The 27,286-nt window shown below is 42.3% G+C and overlaps 1 protein-coding gene across 9 annotated transcripts in view; it reads left to right on the forward strand.

Moving 5' to 3' along the window:
• Positions 1–27,286, forward strand: part of GNG7 (G protein subunit gamma 7) — a 356,098-nt gene that overhangs the window by 187,409 nt on the left and 141,403 nt on the right. For 8 of the 9 annotated variants that reach the window (XM_077475888.1, XM_077475884.1, XM_077475885.1 and 5 more), the window contains exon 2: positions 15,674–15,717. The exons of the other annotated variant lie outside the window; for it this stretch is intronic. The gene's annotated coding sequence lies outside the window, so the exon portion shown is untranslated. The remainder of the gene's footprint in view (positions 1–15,673; positions 15,718–27,286) is intronic. 9 annotated transcript variants of the gene reach the window in all.

Here is a 27,286-nt window from a genome sequence, read left to right on the forward strand (position 1 = left end):
ATCCGGTGCTTCTCTGTGCTCTCCCATTAGATCGGGGACCCAGAGAAAGAATCCGCCGCTGCCAGATGAAGAGCATAGACCAATTGGTCACCAGCCATCTCTGACTGTCGGAGGCCTGAGCGTGACGTTATGCCGCGGATGTAAACAAAGCTTTATCTCGGCTGAAAAGAATCGGATTGTTCACTTTTTAAAAAAAAGTATGTATTTTTTGATCTGATGCTTTCCAGTCTGGAGGAGAGACATGGGGTATTATAGACCCCACATTTCTCCATAAAGAGGACTTGTCACGCACCATTCCTATTACAATAGGAATAAAAGTGATCAAAACATTTTTTTTAAAGAGTGTAAAAATTAAAAAAGTAAAATAAACAATAAAAACATATATAACTTCTTTTTAAAGCGCCCCTTGTCCCTGTGTGCTCGTGCACAGAAGCGCCTGTATATGTAAACGCCGTTCAAACCACATGTGAGCTATCGCTACGTGCGTTACAGCAAGAGCACCCATTTTAGCACTAGACATCCTCTAATGCTAAACTGGTAACCTGTTAAAAAAATAAATATATAAATAAAATGAAAACGTCGCCTATGGAGATTTTTAAGTACCAAAGTTTGGCGCAATTTTAAAACGTGACATGTGGGGTATCTATTTACTCGGCGTAACATCTTTCACAATATACAAAAAAATTGGGCTAATGTTATTGCTTTTTCTCAATTTGAAAAATTGTTACGTAAATACCGTGTGACATCAAAAGTTGCAACTGCCATTTTATTCCCTAGGGTGTCTGATTAAAAAAAGTGTTTGGGGGTTCTGAGTAAATTTTCTAGCAAAAAAAAGATTTTTACATGTAGGAAAGGAGTACCAGAATAGGTATGGAAGGGGTTAAATATAAGGACTCATTCTTGCTGGTAGTTAGAATCTTTAACTATTTCAATACCGGCCACTTTCAGCACTGTTTTAACCACTTCAATACTGGGCACTTAGACACCTTCCTGCCCAAGCCAATTTTCAGCTTTCGGCACTGTCGCAATTTGAATGACAATTGCACGGTCATGTTACACTGTACCCAAACACATTTTTTAGAATTTTTTCCCACGTATAGAGCTTTATTGTGATGGTATTTGATCAACTCTGCAATTTTTTTTTTTTGTGCAAGAATTAAAAAGACAAATTTTTGAAAAAAAAACAAGTTTTTCTTTGTTTCTGTTACTTTTTTTTGTAAATAAGTACATTTTCTTCTTCCGACACTGATAGGGGGCACTCTTGGGTGGCACTGATCGGTACGTATGGGTGGCCTTGATAGATGGGCGCTGATGACACTGATGGGTGGCGTTGCTGGCCATAACTGTTTTGTAATGTGCCGCAGAGGTGCCAGTCAGTGCTCATTTGTGGACACTGGCATATTTTTTCACATGGGCCCCCCCCCATGGATGGCCATGGGGGATGTACCTGGCTATCCACATGCTGGGTCTTCGCTGGTGGTCCTGGGGGCTTCCCTGGTGGTCTAGTGTGGGCATCTGAGGGGGGGGGCTGTGCCTTCCTGTCAGGAGAGCCGCCGATCGGCTCTCCTCTGCTCGTGTCTGTCGGACACGAGTGAGGAAATGCCGATCATCGGCTCTTCCTGTTTACATTGTGATCAGCTGTGATTGGACACTGCTGATCACGTGGTAAAGAGCCTCTGCTGGAGGCTCTTTACCGAGATCGGTGTAGCCCTGTGTCAGACTGACACACCGCACCACCGATTGCTACTATGCGCATGGTGGCTGTTATCCTGAAGGACATCGTATGATGCCCAGTCAGGATAACTGAACCACCGCCCGACCGTCATTCTGCTATAGGCCGGGTGGGAAGTGGTGTACCCAAACAAAATTTTTATTCTTTCTACAAAGAGTTTTCTTTTGGTAGCATTTGATCACTGCGTTTTTTATTTTTTGCTAAACAAATAAAAGACTGAAAATTTTGAAAAAAAATAATTGTTTTTCTTTGTTTCTGTTATACAATTCTGTCAATACGTTTTCTCCTTCACTGATGGGCACTGATAGGCGGCACTGTACACCGATATGCAAAGCTGATGGGCACTGAAAGGCAACACAAATGAGCAATGAAAGGCAGTACCGATGGGCACTGATATGTGGGCATGGATGGGCACTGATTGAAACTGATGGCACTGATTGGCTTCACAGATTAGGAGGCATTGGCAGGTATTGCTGGTGGGTACTGATTGGCATGTGTAGGTACACATTGCCACCAGGGATGCCTGGTGGTAATCAGTGTTGGCCATCCCTGGTGGTCCTGGGTGGGCTTCCGAGGGGGGGGGGGGGGGGGCAGATAAACAGCGTAGACCCCTCCAGTCAGAGGAGTAGTAACCGATTGGCCCTCCTCTACTTGCATCTGCTCTTCCTGTATACACCATGATCAGCTGTGATTGGACCCAGCTGATCAGGTGGTAAAGAGTCTCCGTCAGACTCTACCTAAATCGGAGACTGGCACGCCACAAGAACGATCACCGCCAGCTTGTCATCCTGACCACGTCATATGACGTCCGGTCAGGATATCGCAACCATTTTGCCAACGTCGTTTTGCTATATGGCAGGCGGCAAGTGGTTAATATTTGCAAACAAAATGAAGGTTTCCTTATTTAAAATAAGATGTCAGGTTAGTAAAACCGCAATATCTGAGCCATATTTAGGGTAATCACACATAGTTTGAGAACTACTCAAATTATTTCATTTATTAAAACAAAAACCTTGTCAGTGCGTGTTATCGCCACTTGCAGAGCTTGGATTCATAAAATCAGTTTACCAAAAATGTAATTATTGCAGAATATACAGCCTCATGCTACATCACGAAGCTCCATTTTATGTTTATTAAACTAAATTATTAATGTGTCTTAAATAAAAAAACTATGTTAGATTTTTACTCCAAAAGCATTTTATTAAAATAAATTTCAAAACTTATTGCCTGCGTCAATAGGTACTTCTGTAAAATCCACAAATTTTAAGTGGCAACATATAATAAAAAAAAGTCCCAATGGTGACAGTATAAAGAAGGGGTGCAACGGATCAAAAAACTCACGGATTTGATCTTTACTCGGATCAGAGTCATGGATCGGATCAGAAAAGAATTGAATTTGCAAAAACCTCTGAGAAAATTCCACCACCATATAGTCCCCACTGTAATATCCACAATCTCCCCCACTGTAATATTAGCTGAGCATGGCTGGGTTATGGCAGAGATTGGCTGGGTTAGGGCAGAGTATTGGTGGGGTTTGGCTGGGTATTGCAGACTGAGTATTGGCAGGGTACTGCAGCGTATTGGCTGGGTATTGAGGGATGGCTGCAACTGCAATTGTCACAGAGCAGCAATATGGGCACTACAGATGCAGCCCACAGCGCTGCTGCCATCCGATCTCTCCCCTCCACTGTACAGATCTGTACACGGAGGGGAGAGAGGAACTCGGCGTCATGACTATGCCGGTTTGTTTTTCAAGTGATCGTGCTGTCATTTGACAGAGGCCGAGACCGCAGAGCGCTTTTTAAAATTCTTTAATGTTCACTATTAAGCTGGATGGTTTTTGATATACATATATAATCCTTTTCAAACTGAAATGATTACATAAACACATTTGATAAATGACAGTCTAATAGTTAAAAACACCAAATAAATAATATTAAAACATATTTAAAATAAATTAAAAAAACTAGCACAGAGATACCAGAACTGATGTAGGTGCGAACATCATAACCAATTGCCATAAAAAAATGTGAACATTGATGTATAAACCACACACTGTGGAGGACTGAGATAGATACCCAAAATAATTAAGATTACTATGAGGAAAATGTGATAAAAATCGAGTAAACCTAAAGTGGAATTAGAGGTAATCTGTAACAAATGAATGTAAAAATATGAAGTGGTGATACACATGGGTGTACTATAGTATGTTTCTCATGTGAAATGGGGGTAGTCCAGAGAACAATCTTGAAAGTGAATCGTAAAATTATCTCTAGTGGACGATGTATTTAACCACTTCAGCCCCGGACCAATTGTCAGCCTAAGGACCAGAGGTCTTTTTACAATTTCGCACTGCACTGCTTTAACTGGTAATTGCGCGGTCATGCAATGTTGTACCCAAACAAAATTTGAGTCCTTTTCTTCCCACAAATAGAGCTTTCTTTTGATGGTATTTGATTGCCTCTGCGATATTTATTTTTTACGATATAAAAGGAAAGACTGAAAATTAAAAAAAAAAAAAAAAGATATTTTCTACTTTTTTGTTATAAGAAAAATCGAATGAACTAAATTTTAGTCATACATTTAGGCCAAAATGTATTCAGCCACATGTCTTTAGTAAAAAAAATGTCAATAAGCGTATATTGGTCTGCGCAAAAGTTATAGCGTCTACAAACTAGAGTACATTTTCTGGAATTTACACAGCTTTTAATTTAGGACTGCCTATCTCATTTCTTGAGGTGCTAAAATGGCAGGGCAGTACAACCCCCCCCCAAATGACCCAATTTTTTTTGTCCTAAGTGAATGAATAATGACACAAAAAAAAAAAAAAGTTTACAAAAAGTTTTCACTAAATTATATATTGCTCACACATGCCATAGTTATATGTGGAATTGCACCCCAAAATATATTCTGCTGCTTCTCCTGAGTACGGGGATACCACATGTGGGACTTTTTGGGAGTCTAGCCGCATACAGCACCCCGAAAACCAATCACTGCCTTCAGGATTTCTAATTACCACATTTTGGAAAGTAGACACCCCAAGCTATTTACTGAGAGGCATGTTGAGTCCATGAAATATTTTATATTTTGCCACAAGTTGCAGGAATATTACAATTATTATTATTATTTTTTTTTTTTTTGCACAAAGTTGTCACTAAATGATATATTACTCACACATGCTATGGGCATAAGTGAAATTGCACCCCAAAATAAATTCTGCTGCTTCTCCCGAGTACGGGGATACCACATGCGGGGGACTTTTTGGGAGCCTAGCCAGGTACGGGACCCCGAAAACCAAGCACTGCCTTCAGGATTTAAATATAAAATGCTACCAAAAAAAACTGTTAGCGGTCGCAGGGATCAGGCCTGACTCTGCGAACGCTGCAGTTATGTGTTTAGTGTTTTTTAAGTGACAGTGATCGATCGATACTGCACTTGGGTGGGCTGGGCGGAGGGGAAAAACGCAGGTGCTAGCAGGTATCTGTACTGATCCCGCTAACAATGCGTTTTTTTGGAACCCTAAACTGCTGGGGACGCTAGTATAGATCTGATCAGATCAGATATTGATCTGTTCAGATTCTATACCACTACAGAAGGTTTATGCTTTGCGCGTGGGTGTTAGCGGTACTGGCACTAACCTAGCGCTGCCTGGGGTGACGCAGACCCTGACCCTAAAACCTAATTGATATCACCCCCGGGTGATCAGGAGGTTAAACCTTTTTTGGGTAATAAATGGTGGGTGCCCTGATGCTATAAAAAGCAAACTAATCAGAGTCACCCGTAACACTTATACGGTGATAACTAGGGCCAATCAGGGGGTTAAAATCTTTATTAGATTGTATATGGGGGTCCCTGACGCTATATAAAAACCTGACGGGGAACCGAAATAACTAACTGGCTAACCAGCGTCACCAGTGGCACTTATACGGTGATCGCTGGTGAAAGGATTAACTAGGGGCAATCAGGGGGTTAAAACCATTATTGGGTAGTATATGGGGGTACCTAGCGCTATAAAAACCTGGCGGTGAACCTAAAAAAATAACTAGCTACCTAACGACACCAGTGACACTAATGCAGCGATCAGAAAAACGATTGCTTAGTGACACTGGCAAAAGGGGGTGAAAGGGTTAACTATAGGGGCAATCAGGGGGTTAAACCTTTATGGGGGGGGTAGCGGGCTACCCTGGACCTAACACTAACTGTCCTGACAGTTTTTACTGTCACAACTGACACTAAATGCAGTGATCAGTAAATAAATGATCACTGCAATCACTGACACTGTGACGGGGGGGATTTGTGTGCCTATGTATACCTACATGTCAGTGTAGTGTTTCGTGCACTTACTTTCTCTGTTCTCCTCGCAGTCCGGTCAAAAAGACCGCCCCGAGGAGAATGACATCACTTCCTCCCTGCCTGTGTTTACAATACACAGCGGGGGAAGCTTCTCATTCGCCAGGAGCGATCGAGAGGGGATGGCCAGAAACCAACGGCCATCCCCTCATCCCGGATCGCTCCTGAAGCGAAACGGACCGCCGCATCCAGCGGGAGGGGGTCCGATCGGACCCCCCACCCGCTGGAAGGCAAGCACGTACATGTACGTGCTTGTCGGTGCCATTCTGCCGACGTGCATTGCCATGCAGTGGTTAAAGGGATAGTGGGTCAAAATACAATCAAAAATCATTAATAAAGCAATTTAAGTCAAACTCCACTTTTAATCCATGGGTTGTAGGCGTATCCATTTAAAAAAATCCATTTGAATTCTAATTGACTAATGACTCAGATTTTATGGCTACCTCGCCAGTGTTTGGTGTAGGGTACTATGCCCCAAAATTTAAGATGAGAGGGATATCTATTATGAACTTTATCAAAGCCACTTGGATTTATAACATACCCAAAGGCCAACTTATGTGACTTGGACGCAGTTGTACTAGAATTGATTATACAGAACAGGCCAACAAAATGGGATATAGGTTCATAGATAAGGGATATGAAAAGACTTTCATATAAAAAAAAAATAAAAAAATCAGAAGTAGCATCAATGGACAGAATGGCACTAATCAAGAAGAATAAGTAACCAGATCAATATTAAGATCAAGTACCTTTCATCTTGGTTTATAATATACAATATAAGAAAATATAAATAAAATTATAAAACACCATTGACATATACTGCAGTCTGATCGTCATTTACATAATATTTTACCTAATAAAACCCAAATTTGTGTACAAGGGCACCGACTATTTAAGATATAGTAGTTAAAAATGTTATTGATTCCCCCCCCCCCCCCCCCCAAAAGGGGCTTCACCTTCTTTACAGTAAAGGTTGTTACCCATTTAAGAGATGTTATGCGTGTACACCAGAGCCCCCCTTTTACTCACCCGAGTGTACTGCGTACACTGTCCTCCAAACAGTGTGTGATTTATACATCAATGTTCACATTTTTTTTGATGCCAATTGATTATGATGTTCAACACCTACAGTATCTCACAAAAGTGAGTACACCCCTCACATTTTTGTAAATATTTTATTCTATCTTTTCATGTGACAACGCTGACGAAATTACGCTTTGCTACAATGTAAAGTAGTGAGTGTACAGCTTGTCTAACAGTGTAAATTTGCTGTCCCCTCAAAATAACTCAACACACAGCCAGTAATGTCTAAACCGCTGGCAACACAAGTGCTTACACCTCTAAGTGAAAATGTCCAAATTGGGCCCAAAGTGTCAATGTTTTGTGGGGCCACCATTATTTTCCAGCACTCTTGAGCATGGAGTTCACCAGAGCTTCACAGCTTGCCACTGGAGACCTCTTGGACTCCTCAATGATGACATCACAGAGCTGGTGGATGTTAGAAATCTTGCGATCCTCCACCTTCCATTTCATAATGCACAACAGATGCTCAATAGGGTTTAGGGCTGGTGACATGCTTGACCAGTCCATCACTGCAGCTTCCAAGGCAGTGGTCCTTTGGAGGTGTGTTTGGGGTCATTATGTTGGAATACTGCCCTGTGGCCCAGTCTCCGAAGGGAGGGGATCATGCTCTGCTTCAGTATGTCACAGTACATGTTGGCATTCATGGTTCCCTCAATGAACTGTAGCTCCCCAGTGGTGGCAGCACTCATGCAGCCCCAGATCATGTCACTCCCTCCACCATGCTTTACTGTAGGCAAGACACACTTGTCTTTGTACTCCTCACTAGGGATGGGCAAATGGTTCGGCCAGAGCATAAGTTCGGGCCGAACAATTGGGGGGGCGAACAACCGTTTGTTTGGCCCCCCGAACCCACCACAATGCCTTGCGAGGCTGAGCAGTGCACTGCAATCCCTGATTGGCTGAAGCAGTGAAAGCTTCATCCAATTAGTAGACATGTGCATTCGTTTTCGTCCGAATTTCAGCTACCGTATATACTCGAGTATAGGCCGACCCGAATATAAGCCGAGGCCCCCAATTTACCCCCAAAAAAACTGGCAAACTTATTGACTCGTGTATAAGCCGAGGGTGAGACATGCCTGTCCATCCCTGTGTGTGTGTCCGTCCATCCCTGTGTGTCCGTCCATCCCTGTGTGTCCGTCCATCCCTGTGTGTCCGTCCATCCATCCCTGTGTGTGTGTGTGTCTCCATCCATCCATCCATCCATCCCTGTGTGTGTGTGTCTCCATCCATCCATCCATCCCTGTGTGTGTGTGTCTCCATCCATCCATCCATCCCTGTGTGTGTGTGTGTCTCCATCCATCCATCCATCCATCCGTGTGTGTGTGTGTGTGTGTGTGTGTGTGTGTGTGTGTGTCCAGCCTACCTGTGTCCCGAGCCTTTGTCCCGAGCCTCCGTCCCGTGTCGTGCCTTGCCTTCGTCCCGTCCCGTCCCGTCCTGTCCTGTCCCGTGCCGTGCCGTGCCTTGCCTTGCCTCCGTCCCGTGCCCTCTTCGTCGGCGGCCATTGTAAAATTCAAAAGCCGCGCCTCCTCCTTCGCCTGTGATAGGCGGAACACTGAATTTCCCAGCAGCCTGTGTTCCGCCTATCACAGACGTCGTATCATCCTCGTCCGTAGTACGAGGATGAGACGATGCCCGTGATAGGCGGAACACAGGCTGCTGGGAAATTCAGTGTTCCGCCTATCACAGGCGAAGGCGGAGCCGGAGGCGCGGCTTTTGAATCATAGAATGGCCGCTGTCTGTCTGCTCGACACGCTGATCGAGCGGGCAGACAGCGATGACTCGAGTATAAGCCGAGGGGGGCACTTTCAGCCTCAAAAAAGAGGCTGAAAATCTCGGCTTATACTCGAGTATATACGGTATTTTCGTTTTGACAAACGATAACGAAAGCACAAAATCCGAAAAACGAAAGATCCGACATAAATAAATGCTTTATTTTCGTTTTCATTGTTACAACAGTTCGATATAAAATAGGAGATTCGACATGACTCTGACAATAACAATCTGTCTATAGAACCTGTGGTCGAATGTGCCTAACCTTACCTCTATTAGTCCAAGATTATATAGAGAAAATATTCGACAGAGAAAAAAGATTTGACAGAGAGAAAAGATTCTGCAAGTTACTGTCCTAAAAAGTGTTTGGGGACCCGGGTCCTGCCCCAGGGCAGGGCTCGACAAACCCCGGGCGCCTGGTCGCATTTGCGCCTAGAATTCGTGTCCTGGCGACTGGGGCAACGCTGCTGGGGTATCCCGTCTCCATTTGGACCCCGAACTCCGCCGCGCAATTGCATCGGGCCGCGCCGGCCAGTAATTGAGGCCGCGGCTTTGCGGCCTTCTAAAATCTTTCGGTAGTCTGGCGCCATCTTGTGGTGGATGTAGAAATTACACCCTATTCCAATAATGCTAATTCCTAATGGAGTGAAGCTCCCCTGCCTGTTTTTCACTGCCCGCCCATTTCCTTCCCAAAGTGAAGAGAAGGAAGTGATTGCGGGCGTCATCTGGCTTCTTATTATATTATATATATATTATTCATTAATTAATTTATTTATTAATTTAATTATATATATATATATATATAATTTTTTTTTTTTTTGTAAAAAGTAAAAAAAAAAATTATTTTAATTAAGGAAAAAAAAAAAGGGGGGGGGGGGCTGCGGCGCTATCTTCCCCTCACTCGTCTCCATGTCAGGCCAGGGACAGGTCCGGATCGCCGTTACTGACCTGGCTCCTAACTTTTTAAGCTGGCTCCTAGATTCCAAGCAAATTTGTCAAGCCCTGCCCCAGGGGACATGTATCAATGCAAAAAAAAGTTTTAAAAACGGCCGTTTTTTCGGGAGCAGTGATTTTAATGATGATTAAAGTGAAACAATAAAAGTGTAATATTCCTTTAAATTTCGTAGGGGGGGGGGGGGTTGTCTATAGTATGCCTGTGAAGGGGCTCATGTTTCTGGTGCTTAGAACTGTCCCTGCACAAAGTGTAATTTATGCAGGAAAAAAAGTCCTTTAAAATCACTCGCAGCTATTATGAATTGTCGGCTCCCGTAATACAGAGAACACTCATTGAAAGTCATTGATAAAAAAATAAATAAATAAATAAAAAAGCGTGGGGGTCCCCCAAATTCAATTACCAGGCCCTTCAGGTCTGGTATGGATATTAAGGGGAACCCTGCCTCCAAATTTAAGAAAAAAATTGACGTGGGGTTCCCCCTAAATATCCATAACCAGACCCTTCAGGTCTGGTATGGATATTAAGGGGAACCCCGCATCAAATTTAAAAAAAAATTGACGTGGGGGTCCCCCTAAAAATACATACCAGACCCTTTATCCGAGCACGCAACCTGGCAGGCCGCAGGAAAAGAGGGGGGGACGAGAGAGCGCCCCCCCCTCCCTCCTGAACCGTACCAGGCCACATGCCCTCAACATTAGGAGGATGCTTTGGGGGTCTGTGACCCCTCAAAGCACCTTGTCCCCATGTTGATGAGGACAAGGGCCTCATCCCCACAACCGTGGCCGGTGGTTGTGGAGGTCTGCGGGCGGGGGGCTTATCAGAATCTGGAAGCCCCCTTTAACAAGGGGACCCCCAGATCCCGCCCCCCCCCCCCTGTTTGAAATGGTAAGGGGGTACAAAAGTACCCCTACCATTTCACAAAGAAAGTGTAAAAAATAGTTAAATAAGACAAACACACTTTTGAAAAATATCTTTATTAAAAATAAAAAAAATAAAAAAAAGATTCCGGCGGTGGTAATCCACTCTTGCTATCCAGCGACGGACGGTCATCTCTCCAGCGCAGCGAATCCATCCTTTTTCTGTCTCCGCAGAGGAGACACTGCAAGGATTCCGGCGGCCTGACGTTTCTTATATACGGAGGGCGGGGCCACCCGTCACCTGACCCCGCCCCCCTCTGACGCAAGGGGAAACCCGGGGTTCCCTGTGACGTATGGGTGACCCGCACCCCTCTGATGTAACACAGGCAGGTTTCCGTTACATCAAAGGGGGTGGGTCACCCATACGTCACGGGGAACCCCGGGTTTCCCCTTGCGTCAGAGGGGGGCGGGATGAAGAAGGATGGATTCGCTGCGCTGGATGAGATGAGCCATCGCTGGAGAGATGACCGTCCGTCGCTGGATAGCAAGAGTGGATTACCACCGCTGGAATCTTTTTTTTTTTTTTATTTTTTTTTTTTTTAATAAAGATATTTTTCAAAAGTGTGTTTGTCTTATTTAACTATTTTTTACACTTTCTTTGTGAAATGGTAGGGGTACTTTTGTACCCCCTTACCATTTCAAACAGGGGGGGGGCCGGGATCTGGGGGTCCCCTTGTTAAAGGGGGCTTCCAGATTCTGATAAGCCCCCCGCCCGCAAACCTCCACAACCACCGGCCACGGTTGTGGGGATGAGGCCCTTGTCCTCATCAACATGGGGACAAGGTGCTTTGAGGGGTCACAGACCCCCAAAGCATCCTCCCAATGTTGAGGGTATGTGGCCTGGTATGGTTCAGGAGGGAGGGGGGGCCGCTCTCTTGTCCCCCCCTCTTTTCCTGCAGCCTGCCAGGTTGCGTGCTCGGATAAAGGGTCTGGTATGGATTTTTAGGGGGACCCCCACGTCAATTTTTTTTTAAATTTGACGCGGGGTTCCCCTTAATATCCATACCAGACCTGAAGGGTCTGGTTATGGATATTTAGGGGGAACCCCACGTCAATTTTTCTTCTTAAATTTGAGGCAGGGTTCCCCTTAATATCCATACCAGACCTGAAGGGCCTGGTAATTGAATTTGGGGGACCCCCACGCTTTTTTTTTTATTTTTTATCAATGACTTTCAATGAGTGTTCTCTGTATTACGAAGCCGACAATTCATAATAGCTGCGAGTGATTTTAAAGGACTTTTTTTCCTGCATAAATGACACTTTGTGCAGGGACAGTTCTAAGCACGGGAAACATGCGCCCCTTCACAGGCATACTATAGACCACCCCCCCTACGAAATTTAAAGGAATATTACACTTTTATTGTTTCACTTTAATCATTATTAAAATCACTGCTCCTGAAAAAACGTCCGTTTTTAAAACTTTTTTTTGCATTGATACATGTCCCCTGGGGCAGGACCCGGGTCCCCAAACACTTTTTAGGACAGTAACTTGCAAATTAGTCTTTAAAATTAGCACTTTAGATTTTGAATGTTGGAGTCCCATAGACTTTAACAGGGGTTCTAAAGTATGCTAAATACTAGCTCCGTCGAATCTTCTTTATACATTCGATAGACACCATAAGCCTTAAAGACAGATTCGACCGTAATTCATGTGGATTTTCGGACGAATGCAATTTTTGAACGAAAAACTAAATAAATAAAAACGAATTTCGGGAGTAACTAAATAAATTAAGTTTTCAGACGAAAACGAAATTCCGAAATGAAATATTTTACTCTGCACATGTCTACCAATCAGCACTGTTAGAGTCATGGTTGTACACTGTCATCATGACTTTATCCACTCATGGCTCATTCCCGTCCTACAGTATAAAAGTATTCTTTCAATAGTAGGCATTTTCAGTGCGATTTTGGCGTGGAGAGAGATGGGACAGGGCTCTGTTCAGTGCTATTAGTTAGTGTGTATTACTGTGCTATTTTACTTCAATTGTCAGTATAGAATATTTTCTTAGTGTCAGTCTAGGGATAGTGTGAGTGTAGTAAGGAGAACCATCATTCAGCTTTGCATAGTGGTGCAGCTAGAGTAGGGACAACTCAGATAGTTTGTGTAGTGAAGTGAGACCATGTCAGTAATCTTTCATTAGTGTATAGCTAGAGTAGGGACAGTTCAGATGGCGTCAGTGTAGTGACAGTTGAACACCGTCTAGCTGATTGCGTTACTGACAGTTTAATGCCATTTACTTCTGTGTGCGTTATTGCCAGTTTAATGCCGTATAGTTTTGTGTTCATTACTGCCAGTTTAATGCCATATAGTTCTGTGTGCACCACTGCCAGTTTAACTCCATATAGTTTTGTGTACGTTACTGCAAGAAAATGGCCACTATAATATATCCTAATGGTAGTCCTTGGGAAAATGACCGCCAGCATATAATTTCCCATCATACTACATCTTACCCCTGATGAAGTCATATGATACATGATGATACACGTCGGGATTAGGCCACAGATAGACCGGAAGTGACGTAGGAGTACAAGCCGCTCATTGATTTTGTGCCTTGCAAATGCTTGTTAATGTAATATTTTAGCCGTTTTTGCAATAAAATACTTTGTGAAACTTTATCACCCTATTGGTGCACCTTTGTTTACATACCATCACCACAGAGGTGAATAGGAGGAACCCTGAGATTACACTCAAGGAGGTATTGCCATATATCCAGTCCCAAGGACAGCATCCATCACAGAGAGATCCCCAGGGAAATATTGAGACCTAAGGCTTGCCCACGAGAGTTACTTAACTCAATGCTGTTACCTTACAGCAGTAAAGTGAGAGGCCTGTGAGCACTGAGCTGTCATATACACTATGAGGCTGGGTTCACACTGCTACGGGGGGAGATCCGGATGTGATTCGCACCCGCACTGCAGTGCAAATCACATCCGATCTCCGTAGCGATGCGAGTTCAGCCATACAGATAGTATGGCTGAATTCGCATCGCTCCCGCAGCAAACTCGCACGGGACCCTTTTTTTGGTCCGCAACAGAATCGGATCGCATGGGGGTTCACACCGATTCCTGTGCGAGTCTGCAGATCGCACTGCGATATGCGGACGGATCTGGGGGTGTCATTAACATATCATTGACACTCCCAGCCGTCCGCATAGGGCAGTGTGAACTGCCGGCGGGAGGTGTGCGATGCGGGAAAACGCTGCGGATTCGCGGCGTTCCCGCATTGCTGTGGTGTGAACCCGGCCTAAGAGACACAATCACCTTTATTCACCATTGTAATGTGGAAGAATTAGAGCACCTTAATCACCTTGCACTTTACTGTCACCATTGGAACTTTATATATTATATATGTTAACTTATTGTCACTTGATATTTGTGGATATTACATTAGTACCTATTGACATTGTCACCTTTTTACATATTTATACACATTACCTACTGTACAGTATATGATTTGTTAATTGTTGACAGCACAACATCATCACTATTTCCACTACCAGAAGTCAGAAAGCGGAGAGCAACCTGACTTGGATGGAACTCAATGCTCTCTTCTGTCCGTGATATATATTTCTGACATAGGAAATTTGCAAGCAGACTCCCTAATACACCAACGACTGAATCCTGGAGAGTGACCCCTCCATCCAGAGGTGTTTGACCAACCTTGTGTTCGTGTGGATAACAGACAGCTCTAATGGCATCCAGACTCAACCACAACCTGGACAGATTTGTATCCAGATCCAGGGATCCTTGGGCCTTCAAAGTAGAAATCATTACATTTTAGGTGTATGACTTGAAAGGTGGGATTCCCTTTCCTATGAAAGCCCCCTCTTCCAGAAGTGTTGGCTGTCTTGACAGATGCCGTCCTTGGTCATAAAGTCCTGCAAGTGGCTGGGTAAGGTCCTTGTCAGTGTTTCCTCCTCTTATGTTAAGAAGATTGTTACTGGTTGGGCCCAATAGCCGGTTGCTCTATTCCTTATGGGATTGCTTTTGGACATCCCAGTAGTTTAGGAATTAACTCTTGTGCATCCTGTGATGTACAATTAAGACTGTTTTTTGACTTGCCTATAGAACCCCATGCCTAGAATTCATCACCGGAAATATGTCCCTCTCATCTTATTTTAATCTGATATTGCAGTAACTGACACCAATGCTGGGTGTTTTTGTTCCCTCTGATTATCAGGATTATAATTGTGTTCACTAACACCAATGCTAGAGGTTATTATGGTGTCCACTAACACCATTGCTAGGGATTAGTATTGTGTCTATTAGCACAAATGCTTGAGGTTATTTTTATGGTCATTGATACTGGTGCTGGGATTATTTTTGCTGGTACAAGTGCTGGGGATTTTTTTATTGCATCTACTCACACCAATGTGGGAGGTTATTATTGTGTCCTCTGACACAAATGTTGAGGGGGGGTTTATTGACAATACTTACATTGGTGATGACTCTTTTCAAGCATTTAGGTGTGGTGCAACCCATTATTGAATGCGCTACCTGTACTTGATGTGATTGATGCTCCTCAATGTCCAAAAATACATTACAAATGCTTGGCCCTCTGGAAGTGGAGCCTCTGTCATTTTCAAGCTGAGCACCACCAAAGTATGGGATGTATATAACTCTCAGCCAGTCTTTTTTTAATTTTTTATTCTAGTATCCTTATACTTCATTTTTTGATAACTTCTAAATAAAATGTGGACGTAGAATGTACAGTACAGGCAAATTCTGATCATAATTGACAATATATTAATGATTTAATGATTTTAAAGAAACATGTTTTTAATAAAAATTTGGATTTACTGTACAAACAAGGTGGGAAAAATATTTTTACCGCGTGTACCGACTTTCTTCTTTTTTACTTTTCAGTATTGGCGTGTGTTACCAGTATTGGCTGTAGCAGAAGGAAAAAGGTAACTTGTAAACTCCAATTTAAACTGGTTTCTTTTAAATATCCTTCTGTCCATCTTATGGGAAAAGTGTGGGAGTGTATGGGAGAATATATGGGAGATTACAAAATTTTATGACGTTGCTAATTTTGTGGTTGGAAGATGGTGGGTTTAACCACTTGCTTGCTGGGCACTTATACACCCGTCCTAACCAGGCCATTTTTCAGCTTTCAGTGGTCACATTTTGAGTGACAATTACTCAGTCATTGGCCTTTTTTTCCACACAAATAGAGCTTTCTTTTGGTGGTATTTAATCACCACTGGGTTACTTTTTTTTGCGCTATAAATAAAACAATTTTTTTTTTTTTTGTTTAGTTTTATAAAATGTTGCGAATTTGTAAAAATGTTCATCAATTTTGCCCATAATTTATACTACTATATATCTTTGGTAAAAATAACCAAACTTGGTTTATGTTTGGTCTTTGTGAAAATTATAAAGTCTACAAGCTATGGTGCCAATCACTGAAAATTGTTCACACTGTAATGACGACCTATCTAATTTCTTGAGACACTAACAAGCCAGGACAGTACAAATAGCCCCCAAATGACCCCCTTTTTGGAAAGTAGACATTCCAAAGTATTTAGTGAGAGGCTAGGTGAGTTTTTTGAAGTTGTAATTTTTTTACCACAATCCTTTAAAAGTTGAATTTTAATTTTTTTCGCTAAATGTTCATATTAACAAGTTATTTCTTTCACATGGCATATGCATACTTGCAACTACACCCCAAAACACATTCTGCTACACCTGAGTATGGCGATGCCACATGTATGAGACTTTTTCACTGCTCGGCCACATACAGAGGCCCAACATGCAGGGAGCACCGTTAGGTGTTTTAGGGACATAAATTACTTATTTAATTTCTTGACTACCTATTACATTCTTGAAGGCCCTGGAGCACTAGGAAAATTGAAACGCCCAAAAAAGTACCCCATTTTGGAAAGCAAACACCCCAACACATAATCTAGGCGGCATAATGAGTCTTTTGAACATGTCATTTTTTTCCACAAGTTTTTGGAAAACGTGGAAAGAAAGTTAAAACGCTTTTTGTGTAAAAACAATACAATTTATAAGAGATTTATAACACATAGCATGTACATAGCAAACATTACACCCCAAATATATATTCTGCTCCTCCTGAGTATGGCGATACCACATGTGTGAGACTTTTACACAACCTGGCCACATGCAGGGAGCATTGTCACGTCTTCTAGGGACATAAATTACATCTCAAATTTTCTGACTACCTATTACACTTTTGTGAGGCACTGTAGTGGCACGGATGAGCACTTCAGATCCAGCTCACTCGTGTTGCTGCACTGGCTCACTCCTCTCCTCACACACACTGTAACGATTGCATGTGAGGAGAGAGCTGAACCAGAGATGCGCCAGTTTGTTGACAAGTGAGCACTCCATCATTGGATGGTAAAGGGCCACTGTCACTGGCCCTTTACCCTGATTGATCATGGGCACCTCCGGGTGTGCCCCCAGGGTGTGCTGTAGCCATCATTCGGCTATGGCCAGGTCAGCAAGTGGTTAACAACAGTTATGTTCAGGGAATGGATTAAAATAATTTAGCATATATAAGTGGAGGTTAAGCTTCATAAGAATGTGTTTATTTTTTTTTATCAATATTTACAAGTGTGCCATTCAGCCCAGGTTCAGTTTGTGTGTCTAGACCAGTGTTTGATGAAATGAAGATAATCGCTACAATGATTAATTTGAATACTAATAAAGGCCTAATAAAAAACCTTATGGTTGTAAACCCTAGTCATGAAATTCGAACTCAGCACCTAGATCTGTAGCAGAGCTGCACGATTAATCATTTAAGAATCAGATCGCAGTCCTTACAGCTTAAATATGCCTCTCCATGTTATTCTATGTCCTCATGCACACACAGGTGTTTAGGAGCTATAAGTGGCATAGGCGTTTTTAAGCGCCAAAAAAAACCCCATAAACAGAGCATTCTTACTAGAGCTGTAAAAACGCCTGGCACCGCTAAACCTTTGATCGTGTCTGCTGTTTCTAAGCTGTAAATATGTGATTGGTCACTGTGATGTCAGGAAAACCAGGAAATTCCTGTCTGTACATTAATCAAGAGTCCTTTGCACAGCCGTATGACTGTGGGTAGGACAGAGGAGAGAGAAGATCTCAGATAGACCTCATCAGTGCAGTCAAGGCCCATCAAGATCTGACAAAAAAAAAAAAATGCTGGCAGGATATCAGTGCAGCAATAACTCCAGGCTGGGAACAGATGAGCAACTGAGCCAGAAAGGAGACAAGTAAGTATATTTTCATTGAATTCATGATCTGTTTGTTGTAATATGCATTCTTCATTTACATTACACAACTAATTACACTTCTTTTCCACTTTTCTTTAGGCAGAATTTTCCAGCGCAGGTGGAAATCCCTCCGGGATCGGGTCAGCAGGGATCTAACAGGAGAAGGCAGCAAGTTGTGGAGCACAAGCCAAAAAAGGCTACGTCTACCATAACCTTTTGGCCTTCTTGTGCCAAGTCATAATTTAATAGCAACAGAGAGTAAATTTTTTTTTTTCCATCTAACATTGCTCAGTGAAGGGAGGAGGCTGTGGAACAGTCACAGGTGGACAGACCCACCAGTGCCACGGACAGCACTGGCCACGCATCACCCCATGACATCAGTGTGGAAAGTGTTACAGATGAGGCCACACATGAGGTTAACTGTCCGTCCGTTATGCCTGCCTGTCTATCTCATTGTCTATCTACATGCCAATCTAAACATTTTCGTTCTTTTGCAGGAATCCAGGGACTTGGAGCTTTCAGCTGTCAGCCAAGAACATGGGGAGGTGCGTGGTTGTGGCAGTGTTCGTGGGAGCAATCGGCGTCAGAGGAGGGACAGCTGCAATATTGAAAGTACAGGATGCTAGCTTTGCTGCAGGAAGTGCGGCAGGAGAGGTGCAGTGTGGATGCATTCTTGGAACCCAAGCGCCTGCTTCTGCCGCACCTTATATCACCTACTGGAGGACATTGGGGGAGACCAGGTATGGATCGCATGTATGGTATTGCTATGCAATACAGGCATGCCAAATTAAGTGGTGGGTCACCACCAAGTGATCCATATACTGCTTCTCAGGATCCCTCAATGACCCCTGGGACCTCAGTGGCGCTAGCACCCCCTCAAAATCCACCCCCTCCTCATCGCTAGCCACCACCTATCCCGTCCCTGACCTCATTTTACCCCCACTCCTACGGTGAATTTACACCTTCCACCTCCCCATTTTCACCAGGTTCGAACACCTCCCTCATATAGTGGATCCCAATACCAGCATGAGTTTGGGCCTGAACGCCAGCCCCAATCATCATTCCTCTGTCCCCAATCTCCATGGTGATCAAGCATCCCCCTCCACCTATCAGCAGTTGTGATGGACCCTGTTCATTTATTTTTGAAATTATAAATGTGTTAAAAATAAATTTTTTTATTTTTTGGGTTCTATATGATGCACAACAGCACTCATTTGCAGTCTGCCTGGGGCAAACATATGCAAAGCCCAAAAGGGGCTAGCATACGCTTGCCTCACGCAGAGTGAAAAGAACACCTTTGCACTCTGCCTGGGACAAAAATGTATGCTAAGCCCAAAAAGGGCTAGCATACACTTGCCTCACACAGAATGAAAAGGACTTGTGGAACAATAGAAGAGAAATGGACATAAAAAGAACTAACATGAATTTGAAGTGCTTTATTAAAAAAAAATAATAATAATCTTACAAGACGGAAAGCAGAGCTCATTAATGAAACGTCAACATTTTATTTACACATAATCATTTTGCCATAACACCTCTCCATCAGGTAATACCAAAAAATCTGCAAACTGATTGCGTATGGTCATAACACGGGCCGTTAACCGTAAGTCCATAAATTGTACTTGCTGACTTTGGCTTCAGTTCAGCATTGCTTCTCTCATTGTCCTGCAGAAAGTTGTGCAACATGCCAGGACAATGTTAATGGCATTCGCCTCATCAATCTGCATACCGGACAGCAAAACTCTCTATTTGAGAAGATAATTGTACATTTTTTGGAAATGGCTGAGACTATAGCCACTACATGGCCTCATGAGATTTTGGGCCAGTCCAAAGGCTTTGTCAACTACCGTGAGCAATGGTAAGCTGGGTTCCTTAGTGCAGGGTAGAGGCCTGCTAGGAGGAATGTTGAGCCGTCATTCATGTATTGTAGACTAGTCCAAAGGCCGACTCATCGGGCGTCACGTTGGTTGCCATGTGCTCCAACATCCACAGTAAAGGAATCTCAGATGTGCATCAGCCAATGCCAGGAGGACCAACGAGAAATATTTTTTATAATTAAAATACACTGATCCAGAGTGGGGAAGCTTCTTCACCCTGATGTGTTTGCCACCAAGGACACCGATACAATTGGGGAACTGAGTTTTCTCCCAAAACCCGTCGACAACTGCTTCCCAGATATCTTCTGTGGGCTTCTTCATTACAACTTCATGTAACTCCTTTCATATTGCCACACGTTTCTCTCATTACCCTGGCCACTATTGAGACGTCAAGGAGAAAGTAGTGATGCAAGGACAAAAAGCTTTCTCCTATGGCAAGGAACCTAACGTAACATAAAAATTTAACATATTAAAAAAAAGGCATACAATTAAGTCCTACCCCAATCCCTAACCACTATCCTCTAACCCATATGTGTACATATTCATAAAATTTCACTTACCTGAGTGTCACAAGCAGCCGATCCTCCAATGACACATCATGGTGTCCATCCTTGCCAGCCTTGACCTGAGCCTCTCTAAAAGCTCATCAAAGATTGGCGCAGACATCCTCGTAAAGTTTAGTAATTTTCCTATGTATGCGGAGTTGGGCATACATGTTGGTAAAGTACTCCAAAGAAACCCGATGGGATGCCATTGGATACGTCCAAAACCGACGACATCTGCTGCTTCTCTCCTCCTCCACCTGTCTCCTTCTCCGCAAGGCAATCGGCAGGATTGCCTCATCTATCTTCTGGATGAGCAGATACATAATAAAAAAAACTCAGAAAAATCGCCAGCTACCCTCAAATGCTCTCTCCCTTCTTTCCAATCAAAATGGCACAGCACATTTTATTTTCTGTGGCATTGTGGGTAGTTTTGGAGTGGAAAATAGCAGAGGGATGTCTTTAAAAAAAAAAAAAAAAACGCTGCTAAGCGCTAACCAATAATTGTATTGGTGCAAACACCAAGAAAGTACAAAATACAGTATATCAAAACTCGTAAAGAGCTGATGAATCACGTAGAAGTTGCTTTTCATTAAGCCCTAGCCCCCCCCCGATAATTTTTTGCTATTTGACACTACACTTTTTACTAACTGATGATTGCGTGATCATGCAACACTGTAACCAAACAAAATGTTATCATTTTTTTTGTTTTTCACACAAATTGAGCTTTCTTTTAGTGGTATTTGATCACCACTAGGTTTTTTTTGTATTTCTTTATGTAAATGAAAAAAGGCTGAACATTTTGAAAAAATAAATATATATATTTTTTTTTTACTTTCTGCTTTAAAACATATCTACTAAAAAATGTAATTTCTTTATAAATATGGGCCAAAATATATTCTGCTACATGGTTTTTGGTAAAATTTTTATTTGGTTTGGATGAAAGTTAAAGCACCTGCAATCTATAGAGTGTGTGTTTGTGTGTGTGTGTGTGTGTGTGTGTGTGTGTGTATGTATGTATGTATATATATTATATACTGGAATTTGTATTTCTTTTATTTTTATACTGGTAATGGGGGGCAATCGGTGTCTTATCGTGGGACTGTGATAGTGTGGTGGGCAATCTAACACTAGCTGAGGCTGCCGGGGGGGATACACTGGCAATGACATAGTGAAACTGTTAGTGTAGTAATGATACTGTCTGGGAAGGGGTTAACTGTGCTTAAAGCGGACCTTCAGTCATTTTTTTTCATTTTTCCATCTATTAAATCTTCTGCCCTGGTTGTTTTAACTTTGGATAGTAAAACTTTTTTTATGCAAGTAAATACCTTATACAGCCCACTTCCTGTTGACTGGTAATTAGCCTAGGCTCTTGACATCATGCACAGCTCTCTCCATCACTCTCGTGAGAGTTTGCCAGGAAGGGAGGGGGGGTGAGTCATAAGAGGGCCAATGAGAGATGCAGGGTTGCAAAACTGGAGGGTGTGCCTCTGTATAAATCCAGTAAGAAAGCTTTTTTATTGCAAATTATGTGAGTAGACTGCAGTTCCTCTTTAACATTGTGTAATATGTGTGCTATGTGCTGCTTTTACTAAGAGAGCTTAGTAAAAGCTTCAAATACCACCAAAAGAAAGCTTGATTTGTGTGAAAAAAAATTATATCAATTTTGTTTGGTTACAGTGCCCGTGCAAACACCAGTTAAAGTAGCGCAGTGCCAAATAGCAAAAAATGACCTAGTCATCAAAGGGGTAAAATCTTCCGGAGGTCAAGTGGTTAAGGCAGTTTGAAAAAGGTTCCGTTAAATGACATTAGACTCGGAAAGATACTTGTAATTTCAAAGTCTGATCTTTGCAACTGCAGTGAAATCAGAATGAATTAATCGCACACACACACTTCATAGTTTGGTTATACAGTCTACTAAATTTATTTTAAATTTGCATGAGGTTGCATTAATCACTGACAGAGCATAGCTGTCTACTGGATTGAATATAAAATTGACTAGATTGTTTAGGTAGGCCCTCTTACTACACAGGATATTGAACAATTGGAACTCAATGTGTGTATAAATGCCTAACACCCATTAGAGTACTGTTTGGACTTTGAAGAAGGGGACATACCTCGAAAGCTTGTCCTGAAAAATTGTATGTTAGTGCAAATAAAAAAAGTATCGCCGACAGTACTCAATTTTCTCTGTCACAATTGCACTAATGCGGCTACAGTCACATTAAGTATGTAACCCCCATTACAATCTCTACATTCAACTAGTTTTGTCTAATTGATTGGGAAAGGACTTTCTTTGCACCCCTTGATATAGCGGGGATATCACATTGTAATAAGTGTGTGTAGCTTTTTATGTTGTCAAAAAAGTATTCATAAACTGTTAAAGTCTAACTGAAGTCACAGAAATTGATATAAGGTCAAGAAGTCATTGTTCTAACAACCTGCATTTTTAGTCTAAACCCTCTGTTGCCCAGAGTGTCTAAACATGATTGTGCAATCAAATAGAATCTACCAACACAGATCTCTCTTCTGTGCCCGGGCCCTGCTGATCGGCTTCTGCTATGACAAATCACAGTACAGCTGGGGCAGCATGCACGCAAGCCCTCTACCCGGAAGCACTGATCACGTACCAGATAGTTAATCCGGCGCACATCGTCTGCCCTGCAACAGTATATCTGTGTGGGGGCGGTCGAGAAGTGGTTAATACCTGGCACGCATTTTCTAGTAAATATAATAGAGCATTCTATTTTATAGAAATGATAGAGTGTGCACAGTGTTTTTTTGGCACCATGTGCATGTCAGCTGAAACATTCCGTAATAGAGTTTAGTACAGAGCAGCATTCCTTTGTGATGAAACCTGTGTGCTGTTTCTGGCACGTGTGCTGCTGGCAGCAGCTCATTTTCAAGCATGCCAAGATCATATAATCTAAGAATCTCAGATTTTTCTAAAATTCTCTCTACTGTACTTTTAAGCACATAGATGACAATACTGCTAATGCGAGTTTACAGTCATGTAAAAAAAGTTAATTCATCTTATAGAAATGTACTTTTTCAACACATTTGAACAGGCAGGACAATCGATCTTCATTCAAATAGTGCCTGCAGAAAGATGCCAATGATTAAAGCCTCCTAAAGCCCCGTACACACGAGAGGACTTATGTCCGACAGACTTCCGAAGGAGTTCCGTCGGAGTTCTGCTGGAATTCCGACGGAGTTCTGACAGACTTTTCGGCTGAGCGGACTTGGCCACACACGATCACACTAAACTCCGACGGATTCGAACGTGATGACGTACGACTCGGCTCGAATAAGGAAGTTCATAGCCAGTAGCCAATAGCTGCCCTAGCGTCGGTTTTAGTCCGTCGGAGTAGCATACACACGAGCGGATTTTTCGAAGGGGACCGGGTCCGGCGGAGTTCCTTCGGAAAAATTTGAAGCATGTTCCATATTCTAAACTCCTTCGGACTTTGGCGAGTCAAAAGTCCGTTGCAGCCCACACACGATCGGATAGTCTGACGGACTCAGTCCTTCGGACTTTGGATGTTGAAAAGTCCGCTCGTGTGTACGCGGCATAAGAATATGCTGGTAGAACTGTTGTATTGAAATGTCTGATATCTAAGGCCTGGTTCTCCTTGCTAATGATGTGCAGTGCCATCTTTCTAGATCAAAATAGTCCTCAGAAAGAAAGGTCTGGATGCCTATAGGATTTCAAAAAGATTTACATTTTTTTTTAATTGATTTTTCCAAGGTAGATTAAGCTAGCAAATTTACAGCTGAATAAAATAAGTCTCCGTCACTCCAAAATTTAATTCTGGAATCTATAAGGTAACTTTTGCTACAGTTGGTGTAAATGTGTACAGTGCTCAGCATAAATGAGTACACCCCAACAGATTTGTCATAAAACTTTCCTTTCAGAATCAACATTTTCTGTGGGATACTACAATATACTCCCACAAATGCGGGCCATTGATTGCAACGAATATTTGTTCATTTGCACACACAGAAGTATTTTTCCTAACAAATTAATTCAAGACCATGTTGCAAAAATGAATACACTCCAGTGAAAGTCTTAGGAGCAAAGCTAAATTTTATCCAACAAAATCCAAATTAACAAGAATTACTACAACTACAGATGGTTTCATTAACCACTTGCCGACGAGCCACTGTCCTGTATTACATGAATCGCTGTAGTTGTACTACAGTTTGTGTAATGCAGTGGGCATGCGCACGGTGCTGGAGGTGAGTGACTGGCAGCCGCGATATGTGCCAGCCACCCATGATCGCTGCACAATAGAGCCAGAATGGGGATCTGTCAATGAACAGATCCTTGTTCTGACAGGTGAGTAGAGAGATTTTGTCTGTTCCTGGTGAGCAGGAACAGCAATCGCTCTCCTCCAGTCAGGCCACTTGCCCCACAGTTAGAAACACCTCCCTTAACCACTTCCCGACCAGCGCACGATGATGTACGTCGGCAGAATGACACGGGCAGGCAAATTGGCGTACAGGTACGTCCATTTGTATTTGCCGCCCTGCCATCGCATGCGCGCCGCTGGCAGTGCACACGCGTGCCTGGCTGGACTACCATGAGTTCGGTCGTGGGCCCCCCGGACTCTATCGCCGCGGGGATACCTGCGATCGTCTCATGGGGAGGCTGTTTGCATCGGCATCTCCCCGTTCTGCCTAGCAACAAGTGATCAGTGTTCACTAAGACATAGCCCAGACCCCCACAGTTAGTAACAAGCCCCTAGGACACACTTAACCCCTACACTGCCACACCCTGGTTAACCTCTTCAGTGCCAGTGTCATTTACACAGGTATCTGCCCATTTGCATAGCACTGATTGCTATATAAATGACAATGGTCACAAAAATGTGTCAAAAACGTCCGATGTGTCCGCCATAATGTCACAATAAAAATCGCTGATTGCCGCCATTACTAGTAAAAAAAAAAATTTTGCACAAACCAATCAATAATTGCTTATTGCAATATTTTTTTTTTTTTTTTTTTTTTTTTTACCAAAAATATGTAGAGGAATACATATCGGCATAAACTGAGGGAAAAAAAATGTGTATATTTTTGGGGGATATTTATTATAGCAAAAAGTAAAAAATAATGCGTTTTTATTTTCAAAATTGTCGCTCTATTTTTGTTTATAGCGCAAAAAATAAAAACCGCAGGAGTGATCAAATACCACCAAAAGAAAGCTCTATTTGTGGGGGAAAAAAAGGACTTCAATTTTGTTTGGGAGCCACGTCGCATGACCGCACAATTGTCAGTTAAAACGTCACAGTGTCGAATCGCAAAAAATGGTCTGGTCTTTGACCAGCAAAATGGTCCGGGGCTGAAGTGGTTAACAAAGAAAACCCCTTATTTCATGCTGTCATTAATGGCACCAAATGGAGGAGAAATGTAACAAGGCCTGAGAGAAAATTATTTCTTTACACAAAGGTGAAGACTACAAGAAGATCAGCAATTGTTTACTTATCAGTCAGAATACTGTAGCAAAAGTGATACAAAAATTTTACAAATATGGAACTGCAACCATCTCACAGGGATGTCCAGACCATCCACATGGAAGTTAACACCTCGACAGGAGCATCTTCTGATGATAGTTGAAAAAATAAATTGCCATGCAAATTCACTGCAGTTAGCTAATAAAGTAGAAAGCCAAACTGGGCTGATTGTTTCCCTTGAAAAAATATGGCGTACACTGCAGAGGAATAATATGACATTTTTGTATTTTTTTTTCTTTCTTTTTGTGTTATTTACTCTGCACTGGGTTTTGTTTTGCGCTATGAATGTAATGATAAAAAAAAAAAAAAAAAAAATTCTTAATTTCTGTTTGCAAAAATGTATGTCATTTTTCTTCGTAACTTTTGGCTAAAATTTATACTGCTACATTGCTTTGGTACAAATAACCCAAATCGGTGTATGTTTGGTCTGTGTAAAAATTAGTCTACAAGCTATGGTACCAATCATTGAAAATTGATCACACTTGACGTACGGGCCTGTCATGCCAGTACAGTACAAATACCCCCAAAATGCCCTCTCTTTGAAAAGTAGACCTTCAAAGTATTAGTTAAGCGACATGGTGAATTTTTAAAGTTGTGATTTTTTTTTTTCCACAATTCTTTGCAAAACTAAGATTTTTTGATTTCCCCCCCAAAATGTTCATATTTAACAAGTTATTTCTCTCACACAGCATACTTGCAACTACACCCCGAAACACATTATGCTACTCCTGAGTATAGCGATACCACATGTGTGAGGCTTTTTTTTTTTAAACCTAGCCACATAAAGAGGCCTAACATTCAAGTAGCACCTTCAGGTTTTCTAGGAGCATAAATTACCCATCTAATTTCTTTACTACCTATTACAGTTTTAAAGGCCCTGGAGCTCCAGGACATAGGAATTACCCACAAATGACCCTATTTTGAGAAGCAAACATAGAGAAGCATAATGAGTCTTTTAAAAATGTAATTTTTTTTCCACAGCATAGAAATGCCAAGAATTACACCCTAAAATGTATTCTGCTCCTCCTCCGATTACACATCTGATTTCCTGAACACCTATAACATGTTTGAAGGTCTTTCATATTTCTAGCACATAGCATGTACATACCAAGAAATACACCCCAAAATACATTCTGCTGAGCAAAGAGTAAACAAAAGATTACCTGTGGTTTTAGTAGTGCAGTGGTCCACAGGAGAGCATTAGAATCCAGTTAGCAGGCAGGGACGTGGTCAGGGTTAGTAAAAGGAATCATCCAGCCAACAGGCAAGAATACTGTCCATAGTCAGTACAGGCAAAGTATTGGTCCAAGCAACAGGCAGG

This window comes from Lithobates pipiens, unplaced genomic scaffold (assembly GCF_037356315.1).
Source record: "Lithobates pipiens isolate NorthernLeopardFrog02 unplaced genomic scaffold, aLitPip1_a1.2 Scaffold_13, whole genome shotgun sequence".
Taxonomy (NCBI): Eukaryota; Metazoa; Chordata; class Amphibia; order Anura; family Ranidae; genus Lithobates; species Lithobates pipiens.